The sequence below is a fragment of the Nomascus leucogenys genome, chromosome 21 (assembly GCF_006542625.1).
Source record: "Nomascus leucogenys isolate Asia chromosome 21, Asia_NLE_v1, whole genome shotgun sequence".
NCBI classification, from domain to species: Eukaryota; Metazoa; Chordata; class Mammalia; order Primates; family Hylobatidae; genus Nomascus; species Nomascus leucogenys.
In genome coordinates, this window is record NC_044401.1 from 10,405,592 (window position 1) to 10,427,791 (window position 22,200).

Sequence of the window (22,200 nt, forward strand, 5' to 3'; positions counted from 1 at the left end):
CCCTCTGTCATAATTGTGAGGCCTCCCCAGCCACATCAAACTGTTAGTCCATTAAACCTCGTTTTCTTTATAAGTTACCCAGTCTCAGATATGGCTTTATCAGCAGCATGAAAATTAACTAATACAGTAAATTAATACTGGGAGTGGGGTGCTGCTCTAAAGATAGCCAAAAATGTGGAAGTGACTGTGGAACTGCATAACAAGCAGAGAATGGAACAGTTTGGAGGGCTAAGAAGAAGACAGGAAAATGTTGGAAAGTTTGGAACTTCCTAGACACTTGTTGAATGGCTTTGACTAAAATGCTGATAATGATATTGGCAATGAAATCCAGGCTGAGGTGGTCTCAGATGGAGAAGAGGAACTTGTTGGGAACTTGAGCAAAGGTGACTCTTGCTGTGCTTTAGCAAAGAGACTGGCAGCATTTTACCCCAGCCCTAGAGATCTGTGGAACTTTAAACTTGAGAGAGATGATTTAGGGTATCTGGCAGAAGAAATTTCTAAGGGTCAAAGCATTAAAGAGGAAGTGGAGCATAAAAGTTTGGAAAATTTGCAGCCTGACAATATGATAGAAAAGAAAAACCCATTTCCTGAGTAGCAATTCAAGCTGGCTGCAGAAATTTGTAAAAGTAACAAGGAGCCAAATGTTAATCACCAAGACAATGGGGAAAATATCTCCAGGGCATGTCAGAGACTTTTGCGGCAGCCCCTTCCATCACAGGCCTGGAGGCCTAGGAGGAAAAAATGGTTTTGTGGACTAGGCCCAGGGCCCCTCTGCTGTTACAGCCTAGGAACTTGGAACCCTGTGTCCCAGCCAGTTCAGCCATGGTTAAAAGGGGCCAAGGTACAGCTCAGGCCATTTCTTCAGAGGGTGCAAGTCCCAAGCCATGGCAACTTCCATGTGGTGTTGAGCCTGTAGGTGCACAGAGTTCAAGAATTGAGGTTTGGGAACTTCTGCCTAGATTTCAGAGGATGTATGGAAATGCCTGAATATCTTGGCAAAAGTTTGCTACAGGGGCGGGGCCTGCATGGAGAACTTCTGCTAGGGCAGTGTGGAAGGAAAATGTGGGGTTTAAGCTTCCACAGAGTCCCCACTGGGGCACTGCCTAGGGGAGCTGTGAGGAGAGAGCCACCATCCTCCAGAACCCAGAATGGTAGATCCACTGACAGCTTGCACCATGCACCTGGAGAAGCTGCAGATACTCAATGCCAGCCCATGAAAGCAGCTGGGAGGGAGGCCGTACCCTGCAAAGCCTCAGGGGAAGAGCTGTCCAAGACCATGGGAACCCACCTCTTGCATCAGTGTGACCTAGATGTGAGACATGGAGTCAAAAGAGATCATTCTGGAGCTTTAAGATTTGACTGCCCTGTTGGATTTTGGACTTGCATAGGACCTTTAGCTGCTCCATTTTGGTCAACTTCTCCCATTTGGAATAGGTGCATTAATCCAATGCTTGTACCTTTATTGTATCTAGAAAGTAACTAACTTGCCTTTGATTTTAAGGTCTCATAGGTGGAAGGGACTTGCCTTATGTCAGATGAGAATTTGGACTTTGAACTTCTGAGTTAATTCTGAAATGAGTTAAGACTTTGGGGAACTGTTGGGAAGCCATGATTGGTTTTGAAACGTGAAGACATGAGATTTATGAGGGGCCAAGGGTGGAATGGTATGGTTTGGTTGTGTCCCCACCCAAATCCCATCTTTAATTGTAGCTCCCATAATTCCCACGTTATGGGAGGGAACTGGTGGGAGATAAGCGAATCATGGGGATGGTTTTCCCCATACTGTTCTCATGGTAGTGAATAAGTCTCAGGAGATCTGAAGGTTTTATGAGGGGAAACCTCTTTCGACTGACTCTCATTTCTCTCTTGCCTGCTGCCATGTAAGATGTCCCTGGCTCTTTCACCATGATTGTGAGGCCTCCCCAGCCATGTGGAACTGGGAGTCAATTAAACTTCTTTCTCTTATAAATTGCCCAGTTTCAGGTATGTCTTTATTAGCAATGTGAGAACAGACTAATACACACATTTTCAGATATCTTTGTAGCAATTTCCCACTCCTGGTACCAGTTTTCTGTATTAGTTCCTTTTCTCATTGTTGTAAAGCAATATTTGAGACTAGTTACTTTTTAAAGAAAAGTGGTTTAATTGGCTCATATTTCTGTAGGCTGTACAGGCAGCATGATGCTGGCATCCTTCAGCTTCTGGGAGGTCTCAGGAAACTTATGACAGAAGGGAAAGGGGAAGCAGGCACATCACATGGCTGGAACAGGAGCTAGAGAGTGGAGATGGAGGTGCTACACCCTTTTAAACAACCAGATCTTGTGAGGACTCATTGTCATGAGAGCAACACCAAGGAAATGGTGCTAAACCATTCATGAGAAATCCATCTCCATGATCCAATTGCCTCAAACTAGGTCCCACCTCCAGTGCTTGGGACTTTACTCCCCTCCCCTCCCCTCCCCTCTCCTCTCCTTTCCTTTCCTTTCCGACAGAGTTTCACCCCTTTTTCCCAGGCTGGAGTGCAATGGCACAATCTCTGCTCACTGCATCCTCTGCCTCCCGGGTTCAAGTGATTCTCCTGTCTCAGCCTCCTGAGTAGCTGGGATTACAGGCAAATGCCACCACACCCAGCTAATGTTTTGTATTTAGTAGAGATGGGGTTTCACCATGTTGGTCGGCCTGGTCTCAAACTTCTGACCTCAGGTGATCCACCCACCTTGGCCTCCCAAAGTGTTGGGATTACAGGCTTGAGCCACAGTGCCTGGCCTGGGACTTTTCAATATCAGATTTGGGCAGTTACACACATCCAAAATGTATCATCCCTCCTCTTCAATTTTTTGGAAGAGTTTGAGAAAGATTGGTATTCGTTCTTTAGATATTTGGTAGAATATATCAATGAAGCTGTCAAGTCCTGAGCTTTTATTTAGGAATGTGTTGTTTAATTTTCATGTATTTGTAAATTTTTAGAAATATCTTCTATTGATTTCTAATTTCATATCATTATGGAAGGAAAAACTTTATATGATTTTAATCTTCTTAAATTTGTTAAGGCTTGTTTTATGGCCTGAAACATGATCTATTTAGAATGTTCTGTTTGTGCTTGAGAAGAATGTGTTTTCTGCTGCTGTAAATGTCTGTTAGGTTAATTTTGTCTGAAGTCCAGCATTTCTTTGTTCATTTTTCTGTCTCATTTATTTGTCTAGTGCTGTTAGTAGAGTATTGATAACCCCACTGTTATTGTACTGCTATGTTTCTATGTTTTTAGCTCTATAAAATTTGTTTTATGAATCTGGGTGCTCAGGTGTTGGGTGCATATATATTTAGGATTGTTATATTCTTTTGGTGAACTGATCTTCTTGTCATTAAATAATGACTTTCTTTAATTTATTTAACTGTTTTCTTTAAATTTTTTTGCTTGAAGTCTGTTTTATCTGACTTAAGTATAGATACTCCTGCTTGCTTTGGGTTTGTTTGCATGGAATATCTTTTTCCATCCCTTTACTTTCAGGCTATATGTGTTTTTACCGGTAAAGTGAGTCTCTTATAAACAGCATATAGTTGCATCATGTTTTATTTCAATCCATTTCACCAATCTGTGTATTTTAAGTGGAAGATTTACTCCATTTACATTCAGGGTTAATTTTTATATGTGATGTTTTGTTTCTCTCATATTGTTGGTTTTTATCTATTTGTTTTATTCTTTTTTAAATTTTTCTGTCTTTGTGGTTTGGTAGAGTTCTGTTGTATTGCCATTTGACTCCTTTCTCTTCCTACTCTGTGTAATTTTTAAATAACATCTGTGAATTTTATACTTTTGTTTGTTTTTATGATGGCAAATACGAAACTTTTGTCTTCATGTGTATGGCTTCTTTAAGCATTTGTCAGTCTGGGTGAGTGTTGATGAATTTTCTGTGTTTGCTTGTCCGGGAAATATTTCTCCTTCATTTACCAAGTTTATTTTAGCTGGATATAACATTTTTGGCTTGCAGTTTTTTTTTCTCCTTTTAGCACTTGGAAAATAGCATCTGATTCTCTTCAGGCTTATAAGGTTTCTGCTGAGAATTCTGCTGTTAGTCTGATTGGGTTTTATTTATAGATGAGTATATATCTTTCTCTTCCTGATTTTAGAATTTTTTTCCTTCATGTTTACCTTAGACAGTCTGATGATTATATGGCATGGTGGTCTGTTTTGCAATTTATTTTCTCAGTAATTGTTGAGACTGCTGTATCTGGATGTCTAAATCTCCTGCTAGACTAGGGAAATTTTCATCAATTATTTCCTTAAATAGGTTTTCTACATTTTTTGCTTTTTTTGTTTTCCTCAGGAATACCCATGATTCATAAGTTTGTTTGCTTTATGTAGTCCCATACTTTTCAAAGACTTTGTTCATTCTTTTTCATTCTTTTTTTTAATTTTTTCCACCTGCCTTTATTAAAAAGACCTGTCTTCAAGTTCTGAGATTCTTTATTCTTCTTCTAGTTTGTTATTAAAACTTTCAAATGTATTTTGTAATTCCTTTAATGAATTTTTTTATTTTCAGAAGTTCTTTTTGGTTTATTACATTTCTTATTCATATTCCGAATTGATTGTCTGATTTCTTTGTATTGGTTTTCAGATTTCTCTGGCATCTCAGTGATCTTTTTAAAATTAATATTTTAGGTTATTTATCTGGCATTTTTAGGATTTTTTTTTTTGGTTAGTGTCTATTGCTAGAAAATTACTGTGTTTCTTTGGAGGTGTCGTAATATCTTTCTTTCTCATACTTCTAGTGTTATTATGCTGATTTATTCACAGCTGGAGAAACAGTCACTTTCTTTTGTTTGTGTTTTGAATTTACTTTTTTTAGGGTGGGGCTTTTTTTTCCTGAAGATATGACTATGATGTATATTGAATTGGGCTGTTTGGCTCTGCTTCTAGATATGTTTGGTAGCAAAGACTCTGTATGATTTTTCTTTGTTATAAATAGCCTTAGTGAGATGACTTTTTCAAATTTCAGTTTTAACAGTAGTGTACCAGGCAGATGAGCAGGCTCATAGCCTCTTGAGTAGCTGAGGTGGCAAGATGCAATGGTTGTAGTAGAAGTTACAAAAAGCTTATCTTGTTCCCAAGTGGTGTGCACTTGTGTCAGCAGATGTTGTAATGAATGGGCTGTGTGGGTCAACCTCCAGGCCAATAGGTGGCATTTGCAGATAGGAAATGGCTGTGGTGGTAGCAGTAGAATTTATACTTGACCTTTATGATCCTGGAGAAGTGCTTTGGTGTCCCAGGTGATGATTTGGGCCATGGAACATTCTGTGGTCTGGGTCCCATGTTCTGTCTCAGTGGAGGGTCAGGGAGGGAGCTGGGTAGAGCTGGACTGGGCAAGCCTGCACTTGGGCCTCCCAATGGCAGGAACAAGCACTGGCCCTGATGGGGATCTGGGAGAAGTCCTAGGCTCCTGTATAGATGCCTGGGCAAAGAGTGAAGCAACCATTGCTGCAGCAAGGTCTCAGCATGGGAAACTAGGGGTGGCCCAGGGTACTTAACATAAGTGAGCAAGAGTGGGACATGCTTCCTTCTCATGCTCCAGACCCAGCAGGGTACATTCTCCTGTCTCAACTGTCTCTGACAGTTGAGGCAGTTAAGTCACACATAGTTCGCTTTCAGTTTGTATAGCTGCCTTGGGGTATAAAACTTGCCACCCAGGTCCAAATCATACTTCTCAGGAAAACAGCCTTCTTCTCTGGTTCGTTGAAGGATGGGGCCAAAGTCCAGCACCCATGAGTAGACACCATACTACACTTGTTTTTTCCATTCTGGCTGTGGGATCCCCTCCCCACCTGCCTGCTAATTTGAGACCCAGGTCTCCATTCCCTGGCCTGAGATTCTCCAATGCCAATGGCTACTGCTGCTGCTAATTTTCAGGATCTTGTGCAGCTTTCTCTGAGCTAGGATTGAGAATGGCATCCTCATATCAATGCTTTGGTCTGGGAAAATGTGTGAGATACTGGCTAGTGCCATTCCTCCTGACAGTCTCCCAGCCACTCCTCAAGTTAGATCCAGGGATGGGGAGGGTCAAGGTGCTCTCTTGTTGCCTGGATTGCATGGTTCCCCTGTAAGAAGTGGATTGCAGAGAGACACTCATTCCCCTTCTCCTGTGTTGGGGATTCACTCACAGTTTTCAGCCAGATTGCAACATGTAGTCTGCCTACCTACCTTCTCTTTTCTGGTATCTGAAGTTTTCTTTTGCTGTGCTGTTGAACTTCTCTGTTCCTTTTTAGATAAAAGGTCACAGTTTCAATCTCTACACACTATTTCGCTTCTTTGAAATGAGTGAGGCACAGTGTAAAAGCCTCCAGCCTGCCAGCTTGGGGGCTAGGATTTCTATTTTTTAATTATTCTTAGATCATTGCCAAACTTTTCATTTTGTGTATTGTTTTCCAAATTCTATTTCATTTTTATCCATATATTCTTAGATTAATAGTTCATTAACTTCAAGAAGATTATTCTGAATTCTTTGTCATTTCATAGATCTCCATTTCTTTAGGGTTCTTTATTGAAGCTTTGCTAGTTTAGTTTCTTTTGGAGGTGTCTTATTTCCTGAGTCTTTTTAATCCTCATGTCCTTGTGTTGGTTTCTGTGCATTTGAGGACACAGCCACCTTTTCTGGATTTTACAGATGTTCTTTGACAGAAATAGATCTTCACTATTTAGTCTAGTTTGTGATTCAGGATGGGCCAACTGGTAATGACCCAGGGCAGGTAGAGTTGCTTTTGGGTTCTCTAGATGGCTTCAGTAGTTGTCTCCCTCCCTGGTTGGGGTCCTGCAATAGTGTAGAAGCCTAGCTGTCTGGGGATTCAAGCGAGGCAGAACTTCTCACCACTCACCACCTATGGGAGCAACTGGCTTGGGTTTTTGGGTGGTCAGTGCTGTTAGATGGTACCTTTGATTGGACACTACTGCTGGCAGGTACACAGAGCTACCACCAAGATCTGCATGCTGGTTGCTACAGGCTTTGCTTCCTTGCTTTATTTCTACCTGACTCCAGGTAGTCTCGCTGTGCTGTTTTCCCCTGCATTCTCCATTAGGTGAGACCAGTTTCCTGGGAAGCATGTGGGAATGCTAGGGAATCTGCATGTCTGCCTTTGGTTCTTTTTTTCACCCTGTCAAGACCATGGTCCCTGGGGGAATCCTCTCTGTGTGATGTTGCACTGATCTGGAGATGGGAGAAGGAAGACATGGTCAGATTGAGACTATTTCTTTTACCTTTTCTATGTGGTTTTTATTCTGTTCTGTGGATCATCCATGCAGGTGAGGCTTATTTCCCATTTTTGGAGTTTTCACCAAGGTGTTATTGTCTGTGGATAGTTGCTAATGGAACTTTCTTTGGGGGATAATAAAGCCTGATACTTCCTAATTTACCATCTTGCTCTTCAGTTAGATTTTCAACAAAATAATTACATTGTTTTGTAATGAGATTTAAGGGGATAATATTTCATTACATTAATTACTCGCTTGTAAGACCCACCCATCATCTTCCAAGGGATGCCACCTTGGATAACTAAGATGTCATGATATAAACATTTGGTATTGGTTACCAAATAGGATGCTTCTTCCTCATCTACTTTGCTACTTGCATCAGTCCTATTTTTTTGTTTGTTTGAGTTGGAGTCTCACTCTGTTGCCTAGTGCAGTGGCACAATCTCGACTCAGTGCAAACTCCGCCTCCCAGATTCAAGCGATTCTCTGACCTCAGCCTCCTGAGTAGCTGGGATTACAGGCACATACCACCACACCCAGCTAATGTTTTTTGTACTTTTCAGTAGAGATGGGGTTTCACCATGTTGGCCAGACTGGTCTTGAACTCCTGACTTGAGGTGATCCACCTGCCTCGGCCTCCCACAGTGCTGGAATTATCCACCATGCCTGGCCACATTGGTCCTTTTAACTATATATTAATATCATGATTACAAGTTAACTTGAAATTGTATTTAATTGATTGCTTAAGAAAGTATGTTGGTATGGGCTTCTCGCTCTTCCCTTCTTTTTATCATGCACTTAACCTACCTTCCTCTTCCTACACATTTCTCAAATACTGGCCAAATATAATCAGTTCAGAGCATTTCCCATATCCTCTCTCTAGCCTCTTGCTCTGTTTCTCATCTCCTATATTGAAACTAACACCTAGACAATTTATTTCTTCATCATTGTCATTGTTCACCTTCAATTTTAGTTCTTCAAATAGTATCACACTTCTCTTTCAACACATATGCTAGTAATTCAGCTGCTCGACATGTTTACTCCTCACATTTATACAAAACACATTTAAACTCCCATTTCTTAATTTCATCTGCATTTTATCCATTTTAGAAGAAACATCACATAAGAGAAGCATCTGCCAGAAGTCCAGTTCTTCTTTCAATTTTATTGTGCTTATCTTTTTTTATTTTTTGACCCATTTAGTAATGAGAGAAACTATGCCATGGTTTTGTAGTACTTGGCCCTTACTGTATCAAAGTACTAGTATTTCCTTAATAAATTTATACTTACATAAATATATTTGGGAGTGATATTTCTATATGTGTGTATGTGTAACACATATGGATGCACATGATCACATATGTAACATGTTATTTACAACAAGGTAGAAGATTGGCAGCTTAACTGTCCATTTTTATCAGTTAGGAAACAAACCTGCCTCTTCTGTAGCACAAAACCATCACAGAGACAGTTCTATTTTCCATTTGCTTTCAGATGACTGATCGGTTGTTCCTTTGCTTCCAGTTCTACTAGTGAAATTTCTACCCTGGGCCAGAAATACTCCAAAGCAAGAATGTACTCTTTCAGTACTTCCAGACTATAGCCCAGGTCATAGATTGTATCTTAAGAACCCAGTTTTTCTTTCATTTAATTGTATCCATGTAATAGTTTCCTGGTCTCTACTTCAGCCTCAGAATTCACTCAAATATATGTATGTAACTGCTAATGATGCAGCTGGGAATATATGAATAAGAAGACAGGCTATTTTAGTAGCTAAGTAACAGGCCTAGAAGTGATAAATTATCATCTGCGTTACTTTGTGACCCTCAGCCACTTTTTGCCTTATTTCTGGTATGTAGGGGCTAGTGGGCTGATAGTGGGTATTGATGTGGCTTGTAATAGGCAAAAAGTATTTATTCCTTAACTCACAGAATCCCACTTTCCTCTCATCTTCAGTGAAACTTTCTCAGTCTGAATTTTATATTCAAGGCTCCCTCTGTGCTTGAAGGATATCTAAAAATTACTTTGTATGTCACTGTTTTTTCCCCTTCAGATGTAGGGTTATCAATTGATTCTATCTGCCATTGTGAACCTCATTGTATGTGACCCCAGGAAATTCATTAACCTATCTACTTCGTTGGGATACTATATCTCCTGCACAATAAAATACACAAATCAATTTGTTTTCTATGTACTTGCCTCTATTATTTTGTCTTTCAAAGCACCTCAGTTTTTCTTTTCCCAGCTCTGCAATTATTTAGAGTCCTGGGAAACTTACTGGCTTGAAGCTTTAAAAACACTGCTCTCATATGATGTGAAGCAGCTCTCTTGCTTGCTAAGCATACCCTATTAGTAATAATGTTTGTTCGAAGTATCTATTATACTTATACTCTTATCTTGATTTACAAGAAAAGTTTCCTTTTGGAAATACAGACATCTGATAAATAAGAATTTTAAGTGAGGGAATTTTAACTTTTCAAACCAGTGGTGTGAATAGACCTAGGGAGCACCACCTTAGCTAGATGACTATAAAAGCCTTCCAATAGTGCATGCTAAACTTTGCTCCTCAGGAAATTCTTGTACTTTAGCTCACAGTGCCTGTCAAACATGGTAATGTGTCTGTACATTTCACTTGACAGAAAACATGTCAGTTAATCAGCAACCTCAGAAAGTAAACAAAGCTGAGCTACAGACAACAATTGTGAAGCAACCAGAGTGTTTCATGAAGGTGGTGTTAGGAAAAACATACCAAGACTAGAAGGGAAACCAAACATCATTCTCCTTAGTCTGGGTGAGAAACTGCCCTCCAGTCACTTCCAGATGCTATGACATTAAATACTTGTCTGTCTCCCTTGGCTGGTAATTAGTGGGTAAGACCATGTACCTTGCTATATCACACTTTGTCCTCAAAGTCCTTTCCATCTATCTCTCACTTTTTATTTTAACAAGTTTAAAAAAACAAGACAAGAACACACATTATAAAAATATAGAAAGTAATATAACAAACACACGTGTACTCACCTGGAATTTACAAATGTGGCTGTTGTCATGTTTTGCATTGGACTTAAAGTACAGATAAAATTGACATTCTTTGGTTCATTTTCCCAGTCCCGTTCTTGTCCCTACTTCCCTCACAGAGGGGGCCATTTTATGAATGGAATGTAATTTTTCCAGTCAGTTTTAAAAACTTGGTTACAAATGTATCCCTAAAACATCATATAATTTCGTTTGTTACATAAGAAAGTTTATATAAATGATAGTCACATATACTTCACCTAACCAATTATTTCCTCACTTTGTATCCTTAAACCTTTGTAGCCCTGTCTTTCATATTTTTGTTGTATATTCTTTCTCCTCATTTATATTTATATGTAGCTTACTCCATACCCTTCATTTTTCTCTTCCTCATCTTTGTCCTATTTTCTTATTTCTAAGACAAACACATTTGACCATCTAAACTGTACAGAGGAAAGATCAGCATAGCAGGCTTCACATATCCTCTTGCTGATAGACCTACCCAGAGATACCTTGGGTGATGTAACCTCTACTACCACAAAAAAGAGCACTAAGTCTGCACCAAGAAAGGAGGATAAGTAGATGAGCCTGGAGTCTCTAACCTCTTGACTAACTCAAGTGTGTTACAATCCTCTTAAGGAAAATGAGCCATTTGTGGGTGATAGGTAAGCCTTGTGAAAATTGACCAGTGAATGGTGATGTGGCTGCTTAATCTTTCCTGGGGATGGAAGCAGCTGGAGTTTCTTACAACTTGTACAGGGTTATAAGGGATTTGACACTTAAAAAGATCTCAGGACCCACTTTTCCCCAGTAGTTTTGTGCTAGGTCTTAGAATTTCCCTAGAGAATAATAAAATTATCCTCTTTACTATATATCTACATATCTATTTATCTATATATCTACCTGTATTCTGTTGTAATTTTCTAGTCCACTTACTGAACTCCAACTCAATCAAAGAGCCATATGTATTGACTCACTGCATTCTTGACCAACTCTTGCCCTCTCCTATGTTACCTGATGCTTTTGCCATGTGGCTTCTTCATCACACGCTCCTACCTTCAGTCAAATTCTGACATTTACTAGTATTTCCTTGCACACTTTTGATTTACTTCTTGTAAGATTACCAGAGAGCATACTCATACTCAGACAAATTTTCAACCTCTTCTAAGAAGTTTGAGTTACATGGGATCCTGTTCTTCATTTTCACAGAACTTCTTTGATAGTTCACAGAGATACTGAAGAGAAGAGAAAGGGAGGTGAGGTCTCCTTTTCTCTGACTGATTTAATAATCTTTGAACACTTCTTTTCTATGTAGTTAATCCTTGATTGAGTCACAATTTAGTTTTATCTGCCCAAATGGATTTAATCTCTTTGAGAGAAAGGCTCACAGCTATGTCCATTCCATGTATTTATATGAAGCAGGCCTTATAAGAGGAACTCTATGCTCCAGGCATACTGAACATTTTTTAGTTTCTTGATTATAGTATGGATGTACCATAGCCCCTTGAACATATGGTTATCTTTGCCTGGAACATCCCCAATAAACCAATTTCCCGCTCTGTTATAATCTACCCCAAATGTTCATCTAAATAACTCACCTTCATATATTACATCTCTAAAAAATATTCCTTGATATTCCAAGTCAGAGAAAAATGCTTATGACACTATTTTTATTGTTGGCTTCATTGTATGCCTCCCCAGCTAGATTGCAGGCTCTGTGTCTGACATGTTCAAGTCGTACCTTGAATGACTAGCATAGAATCTGTAACCTGGTAAAATGTCTTCCAATGAGCTAGCATTCTTAGATTGAGAGAGCTTTTCTTTTACTCTGTCCAATAACTTTGTAGAAGCATTTAGCTTTTTCCACCTCCCCCTTTTACTTTGCCTAGTCAGTTTTCTCCAGCATATTTCAGAGGAAGGAAAGTTGGTTTGCTCTTAACCTGTTTATGAATTAATGCAGTGCACATTTGCCCAATCTAAGAGGTTGGAAAGAAACATCTTTACACATTATTAGCTACTTAGGTTTTCCTGTAAAACCTTGGGTTAAATGAGTTGAAACTTACCTTGCTAAAAAATCTTCACCTTAAGGAATATGAAGCACATTAAGAAGAATCCATATTTCAATGCAAGAAAATGCAAATAATGCTGCTAATACGTTCACCAACACCTATGTATATTGTACAGCATTTTTATTTTAGGATATCACATGGGTTACCAACACTAATTAACTGGTAGAAACGAGGTCCCACATGCAGAGATAAAGAGATGGCATCAATAGCTCCTTTTGTCACTGTGAATTAAGAAACCTATAGATTCTTATCCATCAACGAGAAAGTATACATTAAAGTTTTGTTAGTTCAAAGCATTTCTTTATACAGGAACCTTTCTTGTTCTTTGGTAGTTAGTCATTCCTATATAGACTATCCATTCCTATATAGGCTACTTGAAAACTTTGAAAACCTTCACCCCTGAATGTATAGCCAAGCCAAACAACCCCTAAGAAGAGCCAAGTGATTATTTTTTTCCATCCTTTCCTGTATGGTCCTTTGTACGTGAAAAGAAGAAAACATCTGATAACCGATGTCAAACAAGTAGAGAAAAATGACCCTGAACTACACCAAATGGCAGTACTGGCTCATCACATTTACACTTACGTTCTAGCTTATATTAATATACATTCAAGCTGCTAAAAATTACTCCCACAGGCAACTGTGTAAAGTCACTTTTTTCACACATTTTCTTGTAATAACTGAAATTTTACAGTAATTTCTTTAAATAGTTGTAGAAGAGAAAATGGAAATTATGTGCTAGTTTCCAAACTAGGAAAGTTTACCTCAGTGCATTGCCTATTTCCAGAGAGCTGAGGTTCCCCTTGCTTGGGAGAGCCCACTCCTTTCCAACATTAAGTCTTGGCTCCTACTAGGCTAGTCTCCTTATTATCTGTAATAGGTACCATGGTGTACAGCACAAAACTAGGTTCTGGATTCAGACAATCCTTGCTCAGATATTCTCTCTGCTGCCTTCCAGCTGTGTTACTTTTACAATTTATTTATCACTTATACTTTACCTCCTAGACTTGCTGTGAGGATCAAGTTAAATAACGTAAGTCAGGTGTCCAGTGCTCTGCCTAACATGTAATGTTACTTAATAAACGTTAGTTCTTTCTTCTCTCCTCTGTGCCTTTGCACATTCTTTTTCCCTGTTAGTAAATTCTCTTCTACTGTCTTATCTCAAGGAATAACACTTACTCTAAGAATTTCCTTATAATTCCAGTCCACACTGAGTGACCTCCTGCTTTAAAATACTCTTTTTTTTTTTTTTTTTTTTTTTTTTTAGACAGAGTCTCTCTGTTGTCAAGCTGGAGTGCAGTGGCGCGATCTCGGCTCACTGCAATCTCCACCTTCCAGGTTCAAGCGATTCTCCTGCCTCAGCCTCCCAAGTAACTGGGACTAAAATACTCTTATTTTTAACTGGGTCATCAGTTTGTTACTACATTTTTCTAGTTATATGTGTAAGTATATCCAGAGTATTCAATAAAGATGTCTGTAGACTTGTGGCATTTCATTTTTATGTAACTATCATAGTAACTAGCATATGTCTAGGTAATGGGGGTTCCATAAACTATGTAATTGATTATTATTAGGTAGGACCCACCTAGGTTTATAAAATATCTAAAATGCTAACCTCTAATGAGAGACACACAGTGGCTTACCCACTTTGGGATTTCTAGCTTCTAGTTAATTAATAGTCATCCTTTGATTCTGTGAGATGACCTACTTTTTAAGATAAACTGTCATCTGATTGGGTTTTTTTAAACATTTTTTTCCTGCAAAAATTAAAACAAAAGCATAACTTCTCATTCTGTTATTGTGTTTGAATTTCAGTGACTTTGGATAGCTAAGCACTTACTGTGCAGTCACTGATTCTATCCTGAAGTATTTAGATGGTAGATTTAATTTTGGTGGCATGAGAAACAAGATTCAGGAAAATTAATCAGTAACATTCCTGCCAAATGTGGTAAAATATACTGGGGAAGAACAACATAGAAACAGTTCTTTGAAAGCTTCTAACATAAATTGAAAATATGAGATTCGGACTTAAATGTAGCCAAGTCTATTTATAAATACATGGAAAAGTTCACAGCAAAAACAGTTGCAGATTATGAAGTAAACTGAAACACTCTAGTACTTACAAACAATTTATTTATTTCAGTTAGCTAGTATTGCTCCAAAGAAATTATTATATATCATTAAATGTATAAATTCTTCCTATGCCTCAGTCTAGAACACCATACGTGGCATTGCCCATTCCAGAAGCACTCAAGTGCGGAATAATACTCCCTAGTCTAGTTTTGTGATTTTTCCCTTTAGGGCTAAAGTGACCATACATTACAGTTTGTTAAGGATAGTTTGGCTTATATCTGTTTTCCTGACATTAATTGTACTCACTGCCACTATCACAAGTAATTTAGTTTAGACAGTAATTTTTTCTTTATTATTAATTATTTTTCTAATTGCAGTCCTATTTGTTTCCTGTGTTCATAGCATCTCATATCCTGGGGCCCATCTTCCTAGATTGTTATTTAGAGCCTGGCATAAGGTGGCTTCTCCACTCATGTTGGGCACATGGTTCACGTTTGTTGAATTGTGTCCACCAAAAAGATACATTGAGATCTCAATCCCTGGAAACTGTGAATGTGATGCAGATGTAACCAAATTAAGATAAGGTCATACTGACTGAGAGTGGGCCCAAAATTCAGTGACTAGTGTCCTTATAAGGTGAGAAGGATTTGAAGACACAGAAGAGACATAGGGAGGAAGACCATGTGAAGACGGGGGCAGAGATTAGAGTCATATTATTACAAGGCAAGAAACGCAAAGGATTGCCAGCAACCACCAAAAGATAGAAGAAGCAAGTAAAGATAGAAGAAGCAAGAAGCAAGGAAGCAAGCTTCCTCTAAAGCCATTAGAGGAAGCGTGGAAACATCCTGATTTCAGACTTCTAGTCTCCAAAACAATAAGAGATCAATTTGTTTTAAGCCACTCAGTTTGTGGTAATTTTTTGTATAGCAGCTATAAGAAACTACTAACAATTTCCTCAATTCATCTGTTCTGAAAGATGACTGCGGGGTTCTTTGGGCCTCTAAAAGTGAAATTTGTATAATCCATATAACCCACATCTTAATTCAGAGCATCCTAAATGTATTCAGTTGACCCTGGAACAACACAGGTTTGGACTGTGTGAATCCACTTACACATGGAAGTTTTTCAATACATATACTGAAAAATTTTTTGGAGATTTTTGACAATTTGAAAAAACTCACAGGCAAACCTCATAGCCTAGAAACATTGAAAAATGAAGAAAAAATTAGACGTGTTGTGAGTGTTTAAAATATATGTAGATACTAGCTTATTTTATCATTTACTTCCCTAACATACATGAATCTACAATAAAAAGTTAAAATTTATCAAAATATATACAAATAAATGCAGACCATATATGGCACTATTCATAGGTGAGAGAAATGTAAACAAATGTAAAGATGCAATATTAAATCACAGATGTATAAAATTAATGGCAGTACATACCATGCTACTGTAATAATATCATAGGCACTTCCTATTGCTAGTGCATTGAGCCCAGGTGTTGGGAGTATCCTCTTAAAAACATCATGTGATGATAATCATTTCCACATGCGCGGACTGTCGCTCCAGTAAATTGCATACTGCAGTAAAAAGTGATCTATCATGGTTCTTCAATATTTTTCATCATGCTTAGTGCAATACCATAAAACTTGAGTAACACAATGGGACCCATATGAAGTGCCATAGTGATGCTAGAAGTGCTCCCAAGAAGCAAAGTCATGATATTAGCAGGAACAGTTGAATTGCTTGATGTGTGCCTTAGATTAAGGTCTGCAGCTATGGTTGCCTGCCATTTCAGACAGATGATTCATCTTGTAAACAGATGATATAATATTATGGTCTTGATAAATACAGTACAGTACTACAAATTTATTTTCACTCCCTTATGATTTTAAATAACATTTTCTTTGCTCTAGCTTACTTTATTGTAAGAATACAATATACAATACGTGTAACATACAAAATGCATTAATCAACTGTTTATGTTATCAGTAAGGCTTCTGGTCAGCAGTAGGTTATTGGTAGTTAAGTATTTGGGGAGTCAAAAGTTATATCCAGGTTTTTGACTGCGTGAGGGTCAGCATCCCTAACCCCTTGTTGTTCAGAGGTTACCTGTACTTCAAATGAGGTAAAAAGCCATCCTCAGTTTTGGCTACCTTAGAAAGCCTCCTGGATTGAATTTGGCATTTGACAGAGTCTATATTTTAAGTCAGATCATCCCAAACACACTCTTTAAATTTGGTGAAAATCTTTATAGCTAGCTTGCCTTACATGTTATGGCAACCACAGGTAAACTGACAAATTGTCAGAAACTCTTTAAAAATCTTCATATGGATAGATGAACGTGGATATATCTATCTATAATATTTTAAACAGTGTCTATTGTCAGTTTTGAAAATTTTATATCTATATCTGTATAGATGTAGCTGTAGATATACATATCTATATATACATAGTCTGTATCTCTACATGTGGTATTTTTCAAACAGTTTCTGTTCATCTATCAGTTTGACATAGTTATCTGTCATTTGTTAGATCAATTCAAGATATAGATATATAGGTATAAGGGTCATTTATATATCTAGGAAATGCTATGAATAAAAATCAACTTTTAGAATACTCCATAATTGGACCTCATTATATTGTATAAAGATATTTCATCTTTTCTAAAGTTGACTCTATTCTTGGGAATAAATGCTCTACTAAGCTGTTGTTAGAATTTAGGGAAAACATTAAGCCTGATAGCACTAATGGCAGAGAGATCAGGAAGGGGTGGATGCTGCTGAAACCCTGCTGGGGAATGAGGAATGAGCCATCTGGACCTCCAGCTGAGACCAATTGGATCCAGACAAGAGCTGCCAGTAGGAATGGTCTGGATTTGGATGAAGATCATCCCTGTCTAAGGAAGTGGGCTGGCCCTGGAGCAGAGAGAAAAAGATGGTCTTCTCAGGAGAAGGGACATGGAAGACAAGTTCTCTCAGAGGTCACAGTAAGGACAGACATGTTATAATTATTAACACTGACTGAAGGCCAGCAAGATGATGAGTGCTGTTGAGAACATAGAAGCATTCTTGATTTCTGTCCAGAGAATCATTCCGGTAGAGAGGTCAACTCTTTGGTGTTTTTTCCCCTTAAATTTTTGCTCAGCAGAGGAGTCATTTTACTGGAATCAAAGAGATCAACCATTTTCTTTTATCAACCCCATCCCAGATGTTATGTTTCCATTGAAAACAGCTTTCCTCTGAGATTGCTGTCATTGTCTCTTTACTCTCATTACTTTGTCATCAACTCTAGAATAAAAGAAACATATCCTGGATGGCCTAAATCTTTTCTAGTAGTGTCTTCTGGATACTGTAGTTTAGTATCATTATTGTAGCTTCACTTTCATAAATTAAGAATTTACTAGGTTTGTATAGGTACCTCATTAATTCTAGAGCAGGCAAAAAGGAACTCTGAAAAAACTCTCATTCTTTATTATAGTCCATTCATTGGATTTGCTATGGTTTGAAGGTGCCCCCAGAATGTATGCATTAGAAATGTAATCCCCAATGAAACAGTGTTGGTGGGTGGTTGGGTCACAAGGGCTCTACCCTCAAGAATAGGTTAATGCCATTCATGAGGGCATTAGGGCTTCGAGGCTGCCAGTCTGATTTCTTGCTCTCTTGATGTGTGATGCCTTCCGCCATATTATGACACAGTAAGAAGGCCCTCACTACGTGTGGTCCCTTGGTCTTTGACTTCCCAGCCTCCAGAATGGGAAGAAATAAACCTCTGTTCTTTATAAATTACCCAGTCTGTGACATTCTGTTCAAGTAGCCCCAAATGGACTAAGATAGAGTTTAAAATGTATTCTTGGTGAAATTTTGTCTAAATATGTGATATTTTTAGGGTCAGAAGTTTTCTCTTCCAGCTTTATTAAAGTCTAATTGACAGATAAAAATTATGTATATTCAAGGGATACAATGTGATAATTCGATATACATATACATTGTGAAATATTTACCACAATCAAATTAACATATCCACTGTCATACTTAGTGTGTATCATTTATATGTGCATATCATTTATATGTGTATATATCTGTGTATATGTGTGTGCATGTGTGTATATGTGTGTGTGGGGGGGGTGAGGACACTTAAGATCTCCTCTCTTAACAAATTTCAAGTAAACAATGCAGTATTAACTATAGTCACCATGCTGCATGTTAGATTTCCAGAACTTATTTGTCTTTTAACTGAAAGTTTGTACCCTTTGACAATCGTTTCCCCATTTTCCTCAGGCCCCAGCCCCTGCTAACCACTGTTTTATGCTTCTATAAATTATAATTTTTTTAGATTATTCATATAAGTGAGATCATACAGTATTTGTCTTTCTGTGTCTGGCTTATTTCACTTAGCATAATGTCCTCCGGACTCACCTGTGTTATTGCAAATGCTGTGATTTTCTTGTTTTTTATAGATGAATAATATTCCTTTGCATACACAATATGTAATATATACAGTATATATAAACACATTTTTCTCTATCCATTCATTCATCAGTGGGCACTTAGGTTGTTTCCACATCTTTGCTGTTGTGAATAATGCTGCTGTGATCATGTGGGTGAGATAGCTCTTCCAGATATTGATTTCCTTTGGATATATACCCAGAATTGGGACTTTCATATTGTATAGTTCCATTTTTAATTTTTTGAGGAACCTTCATAATGGCTGTACCAATTTATGTTCCCACCAAACAGTAAACAAGGATTTTCTTTCCTCCACAACCTTGCCTACCCTTGTCATCTTTTGTCTTTTTTATAATAGCCATCCTAACAAGTGTGAGGTGATACCTCATTCTGGTTTTAATTAAATGTGTGATTTTTTTAGTCTAGTTTAGATCAAGGTAATTGAAGGTGATTGCTATGTTTATTGACTTGATCTGTTCTCTTACAGAATGAGTCTGTGGTATTAGACACTTCACTGTGCATCAGTATCATGAAAAGCATATTAGCCATTGTCACCATGAGCACAGGCAGAGGACCCAAAGAAAACGTGTTGCCAAGGAATTTTTGTCATTTAACTATTCTAAACTATTTTATTAATTTTTATTGAATTAATTGGTTTTGGCACTATGTGGACAACAATTAAGCAGTGGTTTATTATTATTTAAAATGTGCATCAGACTTACCTGGATAATTTGATATACTGTTTTTAAAATACTTGTGTTTAGGCAACCTCTGGAGCTTTGGGTTCATTCTTTTAGGGTAGACACTAGCTGTGTGTATTTTTGCAAAACCAGCTCAAGTGACTAGATGCATACTCCTAAATAAGAACCATTATTTGCAAGTATTTCTGTTGTATATTATATACTTAGCAACCCAAGGGTTTCAATACTAACCTTGCTTTTGTCTCACTTATTCCTCCCTCAAAATGCTAAGATTGTACTCTGTACCTGGCAACAAGTTGCTCAGTTGTCTCTGTGTATATATATGTAGGTCTGCACACCCAAACCCCTCAAATTTTGTATTCCTGGTAGTCAAATATTTCCACAGCTATGAACACCAAAAACTTTTATTAATGTGAGAGTCTTTACCTTTCTACTACTGACAATAAGCAGGACAAATTAAGTTAGCCTTTATCTTTTTGTTTCCTCCTTTATCCTCTGCTGGATATGATGCTTGAATAGTGAAAGTGTCAAGAGGGAGATTGGCTGTAGCAAGATGAAGCAGGGTCCTCATCACTCAGGTAAAATTAGTCACTAGATAGGCATCTCTTGGGGAATGGAGAATAGACTGAGAAAGGCTGAGATAGATGCAGCAAAGTAAAAAACTGAGGTGGCTAACACAGTCTGCCATAGCTGTAAACATAAAACAAAATAAAATACCAAAAAAAGGATTAACAAAATAATAGAGGGTTAAATAGTACTGTAATAGACTATATTTCATTTGAGACTGCTTCCACTGGAACATATCAGAAACCCACATTGGAAATAAAGGCTATTAAGTTTCAGTCAGCCCATGAAATTATTACTTCAAACATTTATTATTTTTCGAAGCTGTCTATTGACAGCCCCTTGCCTGAAGAATTATATAGCCAAGTCACAGTGGAACACAATCACTGAGTTTCAGATTATAAATTCATCGTTGTGTTCAGAAGTCCTTGCTGTTGTTTCAAGTAATATTTAGGTAAAATGTATGTTTATTTTTGCTTTTTAAAACCCTTTTGGTGAGATGTGTTATCTGATACAAATTATGATGTTGAGAACCAAAATGTGTCAGATTATGCACAGAAGCCAAAATTCGAATATCTTTGTATAACATTGAAATGTAGGATAGGGAATAAATAGAAAGGTCTGAGGATACAATTTTGAGCATATATGCAGAGTGAACTACCTATTAAGTGAATAGATATTGTTTATTTGTCATTTATTCATTTAAACAAACATTTATTGAGCAGCTGCTTTGTTCCACATTCTGAGCTAGGCAATGGGAAAACAAAGTTGAGTCAGTCATACTCCTTGTTCTTAAGGACAAGTAGATAGTAGGTCAAAAACTATAGGGTACAGTAAGTAAATTCAGCCTCAGAGTTGTACATAAGAAACTATGGGAGCACAGAGGGGAGACATTTAAGTGGAACTTGGTACTTAAAGTAGCACTTGCCTGCCATTGAGGTGACACTTGAGCTGAGTTTTTAAGGGACATGTTATTTCATATTTTGCTTTGGTGTAGACAGAGCAAAGGGGGAGAAAAAGTGAAAAAAGTTATTCTGATAGGATGCTAAATGAAAATTTAGATCCCCAATACCCTTTAAGTCTCTTACAAGGCCACGGGCCTGATAGAGCTGCTAATCTTGGAGATCGAGTACCCACCATGCCTTTGGATACTTGATCTTCTGCGCTGCAGGACTGAACAAAATCCATTTTGAAAGTTGTTGGTTATTTTTATTTCTGAGGATCCTATTTTTGAGGATGACAACTTCAAAAAATTATATTTTTATTATGATTTATCTTCAGAGAGACATCTATTTTATAGAATTACAAAATTCTACAGTCATGCTCCACATACTGACATTTTGTTCAACTGCAGACCAATTATAAGACAGTGGTTTCATAAGATAAAATACTGTATTTTTACTGTACCTTTGCTAGTTTTAGCTATGTTTAGATACACAAATATCATTGTGTTACAGTTCCCTACAGTACTCAGTACAATAACATGCTGTGCAGGTTTGTCGCTTAGGAGCAATAGGTTATACCACATAGGCTAGGTGTGTAGTGGGCTATAGCATCTAAGTTTGTGTAAGTGCACCCTATGATGTTTGAACAAAGCTGAAATCACCTAACAATGCATTTCTCAGAATATAACCCTGTCGTTAAGTGACACATTACTGTGTTTTCTTTATTCATTTTGAGTTTAGTGAGGTACCATATACTGCAATAGAAATCTGGGGAATAGATGATTCTTCTTTGAAACAAAGACACTATTGAAGTGATCTGATACATCAGTTCTGATTAGAACAAAGCAATCTTCAGTTCAAGTTGAGATATCCATTTACATAGGGCTTGTATTTACCAAAGCAAGACAAATACTTTTTACAGGTCAGTGTCCTTTGAGAATAGAATTTGGTACATTTTCAGCATAAACAATATTAAGAACCTTTAGATTTCTATCTTACATTTACTGTGTCAATAGAAACCTGGTAAATTTCTGGATTTCTCTTGACTTGTCAGGGAAATATGGAAAACAATTTTGTTTGATATTTTATAGAGACAGTAAGGCATACAAACAAGAACATACATATTCTAGAAATAATGAAGTA